Raw genomic sequence first — 13,670 nt, 5'->3', positions numbered from 1 at the left:
ATCAATATCATAACTGACTTCGAATTCAGGAAATCTGTCAGGAATGCAAGGGTATTCCGGGGATTTTTGGTGATACAGACCATTATCTGATAGGTAGTGAACTAAGTAACTCTAGGCCTAGGATAGAGGAACTGAAATCTGTCTGTAGACAGATCAGGATAGAAAACCTCCAGAACACAGAAATTAGAAGAACATGGATATGATTATTGGAAAGTTCCAAACAGTGGACAGCAAGCAGGTTCAGGATATAGAAAGAGAATGGGTAGCATAGAGATGCTGCAGTGAAACAGCAAGGGAATGTTTAGGAACAACTGTGCTTTAAGGATGGGAAAACGTGAACATCATGGTGGAATGATAGAGTGAGAGCAACTTGTAAACGTAAAAAGAAGGTGTATTAGAAATAGCTCCAAACAAGGACTAATGCAGACAGGGAATTGTATGTAGAGGAAAGAAACAGAGTGAAACAGTTCTTGAAACCAAGAAGTCGTCTTGGGAAGATTCTGGTAATAACTTGGAAAGGCTAGGTCAAGCAGCAGGGAAACCTTTCTGTCAGTAGTAAAGAATCTTAGGAAGAAAGGAAAAAAGGAAATAGTGTTTTGGGTAAATCAGGTGAACTCAAAATAGATCCCAGGGAATCACTGGAGAGGTGGAGGGAATATTTTGAAAATCATCTTAACGTAAAAGGAAATGTTCCTTGTGATGTCACAAACAACCAAGCCGACGGGGAGGATAATAATAATGTTAGTGAAATTACACTTGATGATGTGGAAAAGATGGTAAATAAACGCCATTGTCATAAAGCAGCAGGAATAGATGAAATTACGACTTGAAATGGTGAAGTATAGTGGGAAGGCAGGCATAAAATGGCTTCATAGAGTAATAAGATTAGCATTAAGTGTTAGTAAGGTACCTTCAGATTGAAGAACAGCAGTAACTGCACCTATCTACAATCAAGAGAACAGGAAGGATTGCAACAACTATCGAGATATCTCAATCAGTATACCAGGCAAAGTTTTCACTGGCGTCTTGTAAGGGAGGGTACATTTATGTTGACAACTGGGTTGCAGCAGAATGAGTTCTTGGCTCAAGGTACTTACAGGGGTTAAATAAGGCTGTAATCCTTCACCTTTATTGTTCACAGTGTACATGGATCATCTGTTGAAAGGCATTAAGGGGCAGGGAGGGATTCAGCTCAGTGAAAATGTAAGCAGACTGGCCTATGCTGACGACCTGGTCTTATTGGCAGATTGTGCCGAAAGCCTGCAGTCTAATATCTTGGAACTTGAAAACTGGTGCAATGAGTATGGTATGAAAATTAGCCTCTCTAAATTGATGTCAGAGTTGAATGTCAAAATAGGAATACAAAGCTGGAACATGTAGATAATTTCAGGTACAGTAGAAGTCCGTTATAGCGAGAATTCATAACGGCGAAAAATTTGCTATAGCGGGTTGTCGATATATTCGTTTTGTTTTTTTTTCGTAAAAGTCGGAAAAAACCTCCACACACATTACAATCGGTATGTAACGGCAATTCGCTTGTTCAAAACTTGGCATTTTCGCAGATTTCCATAATGCGGCCTACTCGTAAGTTATTTTTCTAATTCCAAGAAAACGTGAAGGCGGATATTCAATTTCATTCTGAAGAACTGGAGTAGTATCACTCCGGTGGCTTCTGTGGCAAACTTTTCAGTTTTCTTATTCAAACAGTCATCTAACCTAACAACCTCATACATTTCAAGCACGATTAATGATAACCTTTTCGCTATAAATAACTAGGGAATAGCCTTTCCAAAATTTAATCAAGATGCAAAAAAATACAGTGTAACCTCCTACTGCACGTTCCTCATTAAGGCGATTTCTCTCTTATCAAGTTGTAAATTCGAGGTCCCGATTCACGTCCTATTAAATTCTATTTAAAAATACCTCATTCAGCGAGTCACAAAATTTCATTATTACCACTCAGTACGAACACATTTTTCCCGGCCCTGAAATGGTTCTTTATCATCCCTTGTGAAAGGAATGCGATTTCCAACACAGATTAGAGCCATCGCCACAGGAGGCAGAATGGAAAACGTTACGCAAAAACGGGAAATGGACTTGAATCCCGGAAATTTAGAGAGTAAATTATAGCTTCGGGAAGCAAGCCATTAGCCTTAGGAAAGTTCAGTTTCGCTCTCCAATTTTTGTTGATACTGTTGAACAACCCAGTAAGCCTGTTTGTGCTTATATTTCACACTCCATTCAGAAGTCAGAAATGTATTCAGTGTTGAGTGATGCAGTGAAGGGTAGCACATATTTGTCGCGTGATAGACTACGTAAGGATTAGGAACATAATCGTGTGAAGTTGACTATAAAAATGTTATTTGCTTTAAGTCCCCCTAACTACTCTTTTACGGTTTTCGGAGATGCCGAGGTGCCAGAATTTAGTCCCACAGGAGTTCTTTTACGTGCCAGTAAATCTACCAACACGAGGTTGAGGTATTTAAACACCATCAAATACCACTGGACTGAGCAAGGACTGAACCTGCCAAGTTGGGGTCAGAAGGCCAGCGCCTCAACCGTCTGAGCCACTCAGCCTGGCGTGAAGTTTACTAGCGTGGTGTATATTTGTCTTGTGGTAGCCCCGTTATAGAAACTGAAAAAGTTATGAAATTGTTTATTAACAATGACAAAAGCAGGAAGTGGACAGGCACCTGCATCTTTCAATGGTGGTGCGTATGTTGAAAATCGCACCGTCGAGTTTTGACAGTCAATCAAAGTGTTACATTTAATTAATCTCATAATGGAACCATATTGAAGTTTATACTATAACCCAATGAGTATATTGTAATGTATTGAATAGGTGGTTGTAAATAAAATGTTATAATTTTAATAAATCAAGGTGTTATTGCATTCAAGATGAGAGTCAAAGTCATTTCTCTCACACATGGCCGAGTTTAACTGCCAAATAATTCATAGTCAAAGAGTGTAATCTGCAATAACGTGCTGATACTTCTACGGGGTCCCGACCACAAATGTTTTCATATTTGTAATAAGGTATTTTATGCACCTTTTAATATATTGTTTTTATTTAATAAACTGCAGTGGAAAAGGTTTTCATATTATCTCTCAGCTTTTTCACGTCTTAATACTACATCGCACCTTCAGAAACGGCAGATAGCCTTTCTCTATACCCGTACATACACGACGTAAAATGCACGCATGTAGGAAAAAGAAAAACCTATGAAGAGTTTACATATTCGTGTTGAATAGTTTTTATTTGTGTATTCAATAGTACGTTTTCTCGCTAACGCATTATCTTTCCTGGTCCCCTGCAGAAATGCCTAATGAGGTTTTACTGAATAAACTAACCTCCGAAATCAGTCATGCACTCTGCGCCGTATCTTGAGCTGCATCACATTCTAGCTTAATTTTTGTACACAGTTTAAAAATTGAGCGATCATTTACTTCAGCCTTTATTTCTAATGAGTTAACTACTGCTATCGGCCACGTCATTTATGCATTTATTATGGAAACATGTTCTCTCTCATTTAGAATTATCCGTATAGAACACTAATCGAAGAGTATTACTAATCGACTCTGATATCGCCTTCGAGTTCGAACGTCGACGAGAAAGCTTGCTAGTGCACATATCGAAAAATCTATGCCAAAGATGATCGATCACATTCAATATAATCGCTGGAGTGCATAAATATTGATAATAGAAATAATTACGTACGCTTAATCGCTCGTAATAACGGATGCATCAGTGATAGGGTTCCCGCTGTTACCAAAGGGTAAGACAGTTTAATATGGGAATTTCCAAGGGACAGAAAAATGATAGCATTACAGAAAAATGATAGCATTATAACGGAGTTCTCGCTATATGCCGTACTTGCTATAGCAGACTTCTGCTGCATTTAGGATGTTTTTTCTCGCAGGATGGTAGTATAGTAAGTGAGATTGATTCAAAGTGCAGTAAAGCTAATGCAGTGAGCTCGCAGTTGTGATCAATAGTATTCTGTAAGAAGGAAGTCAGTTCCTGGACCAAACTATCTTTACATTGGTCTGTTTTTAAACTTTGCTTTACAGGAGTGAAAGCTGGGTGGACTCAGGATATCTTATTCGTAAGTTAGAAGTAACAGACATGAAAGTAGTGAGAATGATTGCTGGTACCAAACAATGGGAACAATGGCAGGAGTACTCGGAATGAGGAAATAAAGGCTAATTTAGGAATGAACTTGATGGATGAAACTGTACACATAAACCTGCTTTGGTGGTGGGGTCATGTGAGGCGAATGGAGGATAGGTTGCCTAGGAAAATAACACTCTGTTATGGAGGGTAAGAGGGGTAGAGGAAGACCGAGACGACGATTGTTAGACCCAGTTTACGATTATTTAAAGATAACAGGTATAAAACTAAACGAGGCCACAGAACTAATTACAAACAGAGGACTGTGGCGGCGATTAGTAAATTCATAGAGGTTTGCAGACTGAACACTGGAAGGCATAACAGTCTATTATGAAGATAATGAAAGCAAAATTGCAGTTTGCAATTCCCAAATTTGCTTTCAATCTGGAAGAAGTTTTTATAAGACTAAGAATATTTAAAGATGAAAAAAGAGGGAGAGAATGTAGACACCGAACAACTTTTTTACTACTAGAAACAGAAAGGAGAAAAGAAAAGGTACAGCACACAAGAACTACTGCTCTAATTATGGTGATAAAATAATAAGAATGTTAACTTCAGCTTTTCTAATTAAGAAGATGAAGGAGTGCATTTCCCTCAATCACTGGGATTGCGAGTTTAATAAAGATTTATGGAAAAATCCCTCACTTCATTTGGATTGAATGCTGCAAAAATTATAGAAAAAAAAATATCATATTTTCTGAAGTGATGCAGCAAAATCAATTTTTTTATTTTTTAAAATTGAAACAGTGGAACTTTCCTATGTTGTCATCAAAAGGCTACAACAGTCTGTAGATTATGAGAACATGATCAGCTTCAGTAGAGAGTGATCTGACCAACATTTATTAACCTAAGTCAAAACTCTGTCTATATTGGAGAGTTCAATTTTTTTTGCATTCTTATACCATGAACAAATTATTTCAGACATTCATTGACCAGCTCATACTTTAAGCACTGGTGTTACATTTCTATAATTAAAAAAACAGCATATGGTAATTTATTTAAACATAAACTGTTAGGCATGTATACTTTTCTATCAACACCATTCAAAAGGTGAGCTTGTCTTATACTTGCTTTAGTTATTAACCCTCGAGCACTCGCACTGGCACACTGAGTGCGCCATGTTTAAATAAACGGATGTCCATTGTCGCACCAACAATCTGCTGACCTGTGGTGTTAGACATTTCTACAGTACAGTTTTAGCTATCTGTGTGAGAAGTCAAATAAATATTTCTCCAACAGAAGCAAATTAAACTGCGTTTTAAGTTCACCGCGTCATCATGTGAGTATATTTTTCTTTACAAATTACTTTTGTATTCACTAGAATTGTCTTGCATTAGTATCCTGTGGACTGTTTTTTGCTTTCTACGCGAGTCCCCAATAACCGTTCCGTTTATTTAGGGTGCAAAGAAATCTGCCAAGTCCACAGATGAACTGGTTACTGAATGATGATCCTGATTTCGATAAAGCAATATGACTGTAAAAATGAGGAAGACAATTCTGAAACTGAAAATGAAGAAATAATTTTCATTGAGCATAACTCAGAAAGTGAACAGAATTATGACTCGGGGACAAGTGACGAAAGTTCTGGTGAAGCCGAGTTAGCCAAAAGTGATTGTTTCATAGGAAGAGATAAAGTTTGTGTATAGAAGAAACATTCTAGTGGATCCTCTAAGACTATAAAAAACATATTGTCAAAATATTTCCAGAACCAAAGGGTGAAGCTCGGGGTGTAACAAGTGAACTGTCTGCTTTTCACAAAATTATTGACGTAAATATGATTGACACTATTGTACACTTCACGAATTTGTACATAGCTACCCAGGTTGAACGATATAAGAGAGACAGAGAGATATACCAAAGAAACGTCGCATACTGAAATAATGGCTTTGTTAGGCTTGCTATACCTTATTGGCACAAAGAAAGTTAATCACACGAATGTTAGGGAACTCTGGGCTAAAGATGGCACGAGAGTAGAAATCACAAGGGTAACAACGAGTTACAATATATTTCGCTTTTTACTGACAGGTCTTTGATTTGATGACAAGTCTACGAGGGTCAGAAGGAGAGCTCACGATATCCTGGCTGCAATACAGATGGTTCTTGATGCATTTGTGACAAACTGCAAGAACAGTTACAATCTTAGTGAGTTTGTAACCATTGACGAAAAGCTCCAAGCTTTTCGGGGATGATGCAGCTTTGTTCAGTTTATTACAAACAAGCCAGACAAATACAGAATATAGCTGTTTTTGCTTACAGATTCCAAAACCTTCTACACTGGAAATTTAGAAGTGTACTGTAGCAAACAGGAAAGAGGACCTTATGACGTTTCAAACTCACCTTCGGAGATTGATGGTAGGTTAGTTTCTCGCATTGAACGCACCAAAATGAACATCACCATGGATAACTGGTACACTAGTTAAAGCCTGGCAATGTCTCTATTGAAGAAGAAAATTACATGGATTGGAACACTGAGGAAAAACAAACAGGAAATTCCTGTTGAATTTCTGCCTCAAGAAGATTGACCCATGAAATCATCTTTGTTTGGATAACAGAAGGACGTAACTTTGGTGTCATTTGTACCGAAGAACAAGGCCGTGCTGCTGTTATCCACCATGCATGACAGTGGTGTCAGAGATGAAGAAACGGACAAACCGGAAATGATCCCGGATTATGATTCAACAAAAAGGGAGTTGACACAGTGGATCAAATGTGCGGCACGTATACCTCCGCACGCATTACAAGAAGATGGTCACTGGCAATAGCCTTCTTGGACATAGCTAGGATAAATGCATAAGTGATCTATTTTTCAAATAAAAATAAGAGAGATGAGACCCGAAGGGAATATTTTTGAAAAATTTGTCATTTTCTCTGATGGAACCACATCTAGTTGAAAGAGCCAAGGTACTGACTCTTCCTGCAGATGTTTCCGTTTTCCTCCAACGTTTCAAGAGCCCTGAAGAAACAAATGTTGTAGAGCTTTCTCTGAAGAAATGAAGATGTGCAACTTCTGGACATGCTAAAAATATAAACACTACCGTAGGATGCACTTCATGTCACAGCTTCGTCTGCAAGCAACATGTCAACATCACACACACATGTGAAATTTGCAAGAGTGCACCAGCCAGTGATACAGAATAAACAGGACAAAACAATGATGCCAGATTTAAATTTATGAGCTACAATATCCTGTAATAATTATACTTCTGATTGTTAACATGTAAAAATAGACTGAACTAATGCCATATTTGAATGTACTGTACCATTTCATCGTCCTAATAACGAAATAAACGCGGTAATACGGCGCTAGAATTTGCCATGCACCATAGTAAGATGACAAACATTATGCAGTAGAACAAGTAATATGAGAAATACCGAAATATCAAGTTAAATAGGCGGTGATTACTTCATAAAATACGGACAGATAGAGTCAAAGAAATCGTAAATGCCGCGAACAGAATACTAATTTAACGAATCAATTAAGCCATGATCGCGATGTAAGACAGTCAGACTTACAGAATCCACGTGGCCGTGAAAAAAAAATGCAGGGTGTTTCAGATTGTTAAAAAAAATAATTACTACTATTCACGGAAAGAAGAAGGCATTACAAAAAAGAAAAAAAAACTTCTACGGAGCAAGAATTGAAGAAGAACTAATACGTCAAGTAGTATTAAAAATTGCGCCAACCACATACATATATATCAAGTCTAACGAGGAGGAAATCTTAAAGAATCGAGGAGGAAATCGTAATTAAAGAAGGAGGATATATATTATCGAAAAATAAGTTTAACACCGAAAGTTGACGCGAGTCACCAGTTAAAAATAAATTATCGCCAATTAAGAATATATTAACGAAAGGCTGAAAGTGGACTAGAATACTATTACAAAGTTTCTGACGTAGAATTAACATTGAATTTTGGTAGAATAACTTGTTAAAATTGTAGTTAGATACAAGAGAAGTTCCTCAAGAACAATTAGATTATGTCACTAACTATGATGTTGGATATGTTTCCATTACATGAATCAACGGCCTCGTCATGAGTGGCTAAATCCGAGATGGGATTGATAACTGACCAACTCCACGCCAGCTGATTCTACAAGCCCGTAACCAGTTGCTACTTCCAATATGTGACGCAGCCATGACCTGAAGGCGGCCAGCTGCCTAAAGATGATGAAGAAGAAATCTAGCCCAGTCCAGTAATGCCTGCGGATAAAGTTAAGTTCCATGTAATTTTATTTATTCAAAGTAAATAGTGCGTAAATTATAGATGTAGTAATTAGAGGCATGATTTTCATGAAGGTTGCAATTAGATCTTCGAGATATATTTTCTGTGAGCAGTGCCGTCGCAAAAAAGTTACCATAATCGCTTTAAAACTATGGAAATAGGTAATCTTCATTTACGGAAACCAATATCCTTATGTAGGAATGTTTTTAGACAGATATGGAGAGATTTGAAATAATGCTTCGATGATTACCAAGGAAATGTGAAACGCATAATGTGTTATAATCTAACCGTAATACAGAGAGGAGTTAGATGTTTTTATTGGTTATTAAGATCTGGTTATCGGCAGTACGCAGTCACATGTGAGTAAATATGAACTTGATTTGTTCATACTTGTATTTCTCGTACTGGGATGAGTAATTATGTGTTCTTGAGTAGAAATATAACCCATTAATGCAATGTTGTCACTCGGTGATAGAATATTGAGACTTTACGCCGCTTAGAAGTAATGTTAGATATTTATATGAGTAATTAAGAGTTTATTCGTCGTAAATATGAGATTATAAATATAAATATTCTGAGGGATGTGTTTGTAGAGATGAATTAGGTGAAGTTGTAATGTTTACGGTTGAGATATGGAGAGAGATGCATACTTGAGATTTATTGGTAGTAATTACATGTTGTAATACTAACCACTGACTATATCTGACGTGTCGGCGGCATGAATTTAATAACATAAGATATTTTTGGATTAATGGGATATTCTTGCGGTAAATACGTGACGCAATTCGTAGGTTGATAACCATATATATAACCATATTTACTCATCGAAATAACATCTCCAAATAATAAATGTTGAGGTAAACCTGAATTCTTCTAACAAGATTTCGCATGTTGTAACGAGTCTTGATTTGTATTGGTTGTCAAAGTCATCATTTATGAAAGGAAGCATTTTCTTGAATTAAGTCTCTGCCGTTGGTAAATAAATTTTGTTACTAACTATATTCTCTAAAATTCCATGAAATGGTAGTTGAACTTAGACGCAATCTTGAATCTCGACATATGTAAGACCTCATAGGATTATGACAATTTATTGTTAAGCAATACCTACATCTATTTCTTAGGAAATAATATGGACATGTTTATCCAGTAATTTGGAGAAACTGACTGATATATATATCGGAATATATTTAAATAGCCATTGGGAGCTATAATAATGTGCAACTTCGCTTTCTCTCTGCTAGCATTACATTTGGAGATCATAGATGTATGGAATGATGAATAATTCAAAAAAAAATTCAAAATAAGCAATTTCAAGTTAAATGAATGCGATTCAATTTTGATGTTAACCATTTTTAATTTATTTGCTTACGACTTTATTCATACTTCAACGTAAATAATACTTTGATTACATGGATATTCAACAAGAATACTATCTAATGAGATTGTTAGTTACGACTTATGCCACTCCTTAAAAGTTTTCTTTGTTTTTACGTTGTAAGAATTATAATTTTTTTAACGAGAAGAATGATTAAGCTTAATCATAAATTTTATCGATTTATCCTTTCAATGAAGAAATACTGAATGTAATTGGATATTATTTTACGATTTTATTTCATCCCATATTAATTCTTTGAATAAACCAAGTATTTACATATTTAATTTAATACTATTGTAGTTTATTTTCATAAATATAGCCGAACAATTACATGATTATTCTTAGTTGAATGAGTTTGGATGATTACTCTATTGGTATTTAAGGATCAATGGATGTGCTGGTAAATCATATCAAAGAAAATGCGGGTTCCCAGTCGGCCTCACGTTAAAATAATATACCTTATTGATGCACATTAATTACCCCTGAGAGGTATCGGATAGCAAGTCGGAGATGATTATAACGCTTTCAGCAGAACGTAAATTGGAACTTGTGCAAGCGTGATGAACTTATTATACACCGATTAATGGAGACAAACATAGCTGCCGATACTTGACATCACTATTAATGCATGATCCATTCAGTTGACTCCAATTTCTGATGCAATTGGAAGGGGGGGAAAGCCGGCGCAATACATGGGTCGCCCGATAGGGTTCTAGAAAGAGTTTCCCCCCGAAGGATGGTGCAGTACTAATTGTATTAAAATACACTTGTTAATTTTAGTTTAGAAAGTCAACCTAACGTTTAAGTAGAGGCTTAGTGAATTTATATGACATTATATTGTAATGTAATTAGGGAGGTAAAATAAAAACTAATATTAAGTAAAATATTTCAAGAATTAATTGATGAACAATAAAGCATAGAATATAGGCTTTGAATTTACTTAACTTTGATGAAAACGTTAACATACTTATTGGAGCACTCGCGCTACACAAGTGCTCGAGGGTTAATTTGGGGCATATAAGCCCAGATGCTCAGAGCTTGAGTCAAGTACTCACTTTTGACTCTAAATAGGCATTTAGGACAGAAGATTCTAACAGGGTACAATTTTATTTTGAATGCTTATACACTGCCAGAAAAAAGAAACATGCAACATTCTCAAGGACTGTGTTCAGTGGCACCAGGGCATAATATATGCATACTGAGGGTTTGTGTTAGTGATTCATTATTTTGTCTCCCTCACTGGCAATTAGATGGCTCTCAGGAGGCCTGTCCATGCGCACTCTCTTTTGACTTTGCAAGCAGTAACTGTGCTGAGATTAGAGGTGAACAGGAATCGCAACATTCATTCTAGGGTACAACCATGCCCCACCGACGAGTACGTGCTCCTGTTGAACAACTGCAGTCATTTGAACATAGTCGCATTGCAGGCCTGCAGGAAGCTGGATGCACATATCGATGGAACGCTGCACATTTTGGACACAACGTATCGGTGGTGTGTTGCAGTTTTCAGCAGTTGTCTGTGGAACATTCCCACGTCCATAGACCAGGCTCCGGACGTCCACATATACAGATGCACATCAAGATCAACGCATTGTGTGAGCAGCGGTGGCCGAATGAACATCATTCAAGAACGAAATCCGGTCACATGTTGCACCTGCTGTGTCACCAAGGACCATTACAAACAGTCTGCTTGCAGCAGGAGTACAATCACATGTGGCTCTGACCAGGCTATCACTGATACCACAACACCGCCAAACATGGTTACTCTCGTGTCATCAGAGATTTGATTGGAGAGGGGAATGGCACTCTGTTGCCTTCAGTGACGTGAGCAGGTTCTGTCTGTATGCAAGTGATTGACATACATGTGTAGAGCGTAGACCTGGTGAGCGCCTTATTCCAGAGTGCATTCGCCCACAACACCCAGGTCCCACCCCAGGCGTCATGGTGTGAGGACCCATCAGTACCAACTCGCGGTCACAGTTGACGTTTCTGCAGGGTAACTTAACCATTGCCCGCTACACTGCACAGCTTGTTAGCCTGTGCTACTGCCATTTCTTTGATAGGAAGGTAATGCGAATTTTCAGTACGACAATGCACATCTTCATACAGCTACTGCAATGCAATGTGCTCTACGTGGTGTACAACTGCCCAGCAAGATCACTGGATCTCTCCCCAATTGAACATGTATAGGACATGATTAAGTGGGAACTTCCGCGTTTTCTAGATCCTCCATTACCGAAGTGCAAAATGCTTGGGACAATCTATCGCAGGATGCCATTCGGCACCTTTATGATCATTTGCACGAGCGAATACACGCCTGCATTGCCGCCACAAGGGGATACACTGCATACTGATGTACTGTGAAGTGCGTTTTCTTTGGTCTGAATTTGTAATCCTGCAATGATCAACTACCCATTACATCGTTGTGAATAAAATGAATTTCTCCTCGAGGACGCTGCATGTTCCCTTTTTTTTGCCAGTGTATATCAATGAAGTTGAAAGAAGAATCCCACCTTCCAATACTTAATGTTTTTATAGCTAGTTCATTAAAATACAAACATAATCCAGCTTCCTCCTCTGCGAACCATGTGACCTTGCCGTGGTGGGGAGGCTTGCGTGTCCCAATGATGCAGATAGCCGAGCCGCAGGTGCAACCATATCGGATGGGTATCTGTTGAGAGACCAGACTAACGAATGGTTCATCGAAAGGGGGGTAGCAGCCTTTCGGTAGTTGCAAGGGCGGCAGTCTAGATGATTGACTGATACGGCCTTGTAATAATACTCAACATGGCTTAGCTGTGTTGATACTGCTACACGGCTGAAAGCAACGGGAAACTACAGCCGTAACTAACTCCCGAGGACATGCAGCTCTCTCTGTATGAATGATGTACTGATGATGGCTTCTTCCCGGGTAAAATATTCCGGAGGTAAACTAGTCCCCCATTCGGATCTCCGGGTGGGGACTACACGAGAGGGGGCGATCATCAGGAAGATGGATACTGACATTCTGCGAGTCGGAGCGTGGAATGTTAGAAGTTTGAATCGTTGTGGTAGGTTAGAGAATCTGAAAAGGGAGATGGATAGGCTAAAATTAGATGTAGTTGGCATAAGTGAAGTACGTTGGCAGGAAGAACAAGATTTTTGGTCAGGCGACTACCGAATTATCAACACAAAATCAAACAGAGGAAATGAAGGAGTTGGTTTAATAATGAATAAGAAAATAGGGCAGCGGGTAAGCTACTACGACCAGCATAGTGAAAGAATTATTGTCGTCAAGATAGACACCAAACCAATGCCCACCACAACAGTGCAGGTCTATATGCCTACTAGTTCAGCGGATGATGAAGAAATCGAAAGAATATATGAGGAGATAGAAGATTTAATACAATATGTAAAAGGTGACTAGAATCTAATAGTGATGGGAGACTGGAATGCAGTAGTAGGCCAAGGAAGAGAAGGTAGTACAGTAGGAGAATTTGGATTGGGACAAAGGAACGAAAGAGGAAGTCGGCTGGTTGAATTCTGCACTGATCATAATTTAGTCCTTGCCAATACTTGGTTCAAACACCACAAACGACGGCTGTATACGTGGACGAGACCTGGAGACACTGGAAGGTATCAAATAGACTTCATTATGATTAGGCAGAGATTCAGAAACCAGGTGTTGGATTGCAAAACTTTCCCAGGAGCAGACGTGGACTCTGACCACAACTTGTTGGTCATGAAATGCCATCTGAAGTTGAAGAAATTGAAGAAAGGAAAGAATGCAAAAAGATGGGATCTAGACAAGTTGAAAGAAAAGAGTGTGAGGGATTGTTTCAAGGAACATGTTGCACAAGGACTAAATGAAAAGGCTGAAGGAAACACTATAGAGGAAGAGTGGAGAATCATGAAAAATGAA

The sequence above is a fragment of the Anabrus simplex genome, chromosome 1, assembly GCF_040414725.1.
Source record: "Anabrus simplex isolate iqAnaSimp1 chromosome 1, ASM4041472v1, whole genome shotgun sequence".
NCBI classification, from domain to species: Eukaryota; Metazoa; Arthropoda; class Insecta; order Orthoptera; family Tettigoniidae; genus Anabrus; species Anabrus simplex.
This window is presented reverse-complemented; position numbering follows the sequence as displayed.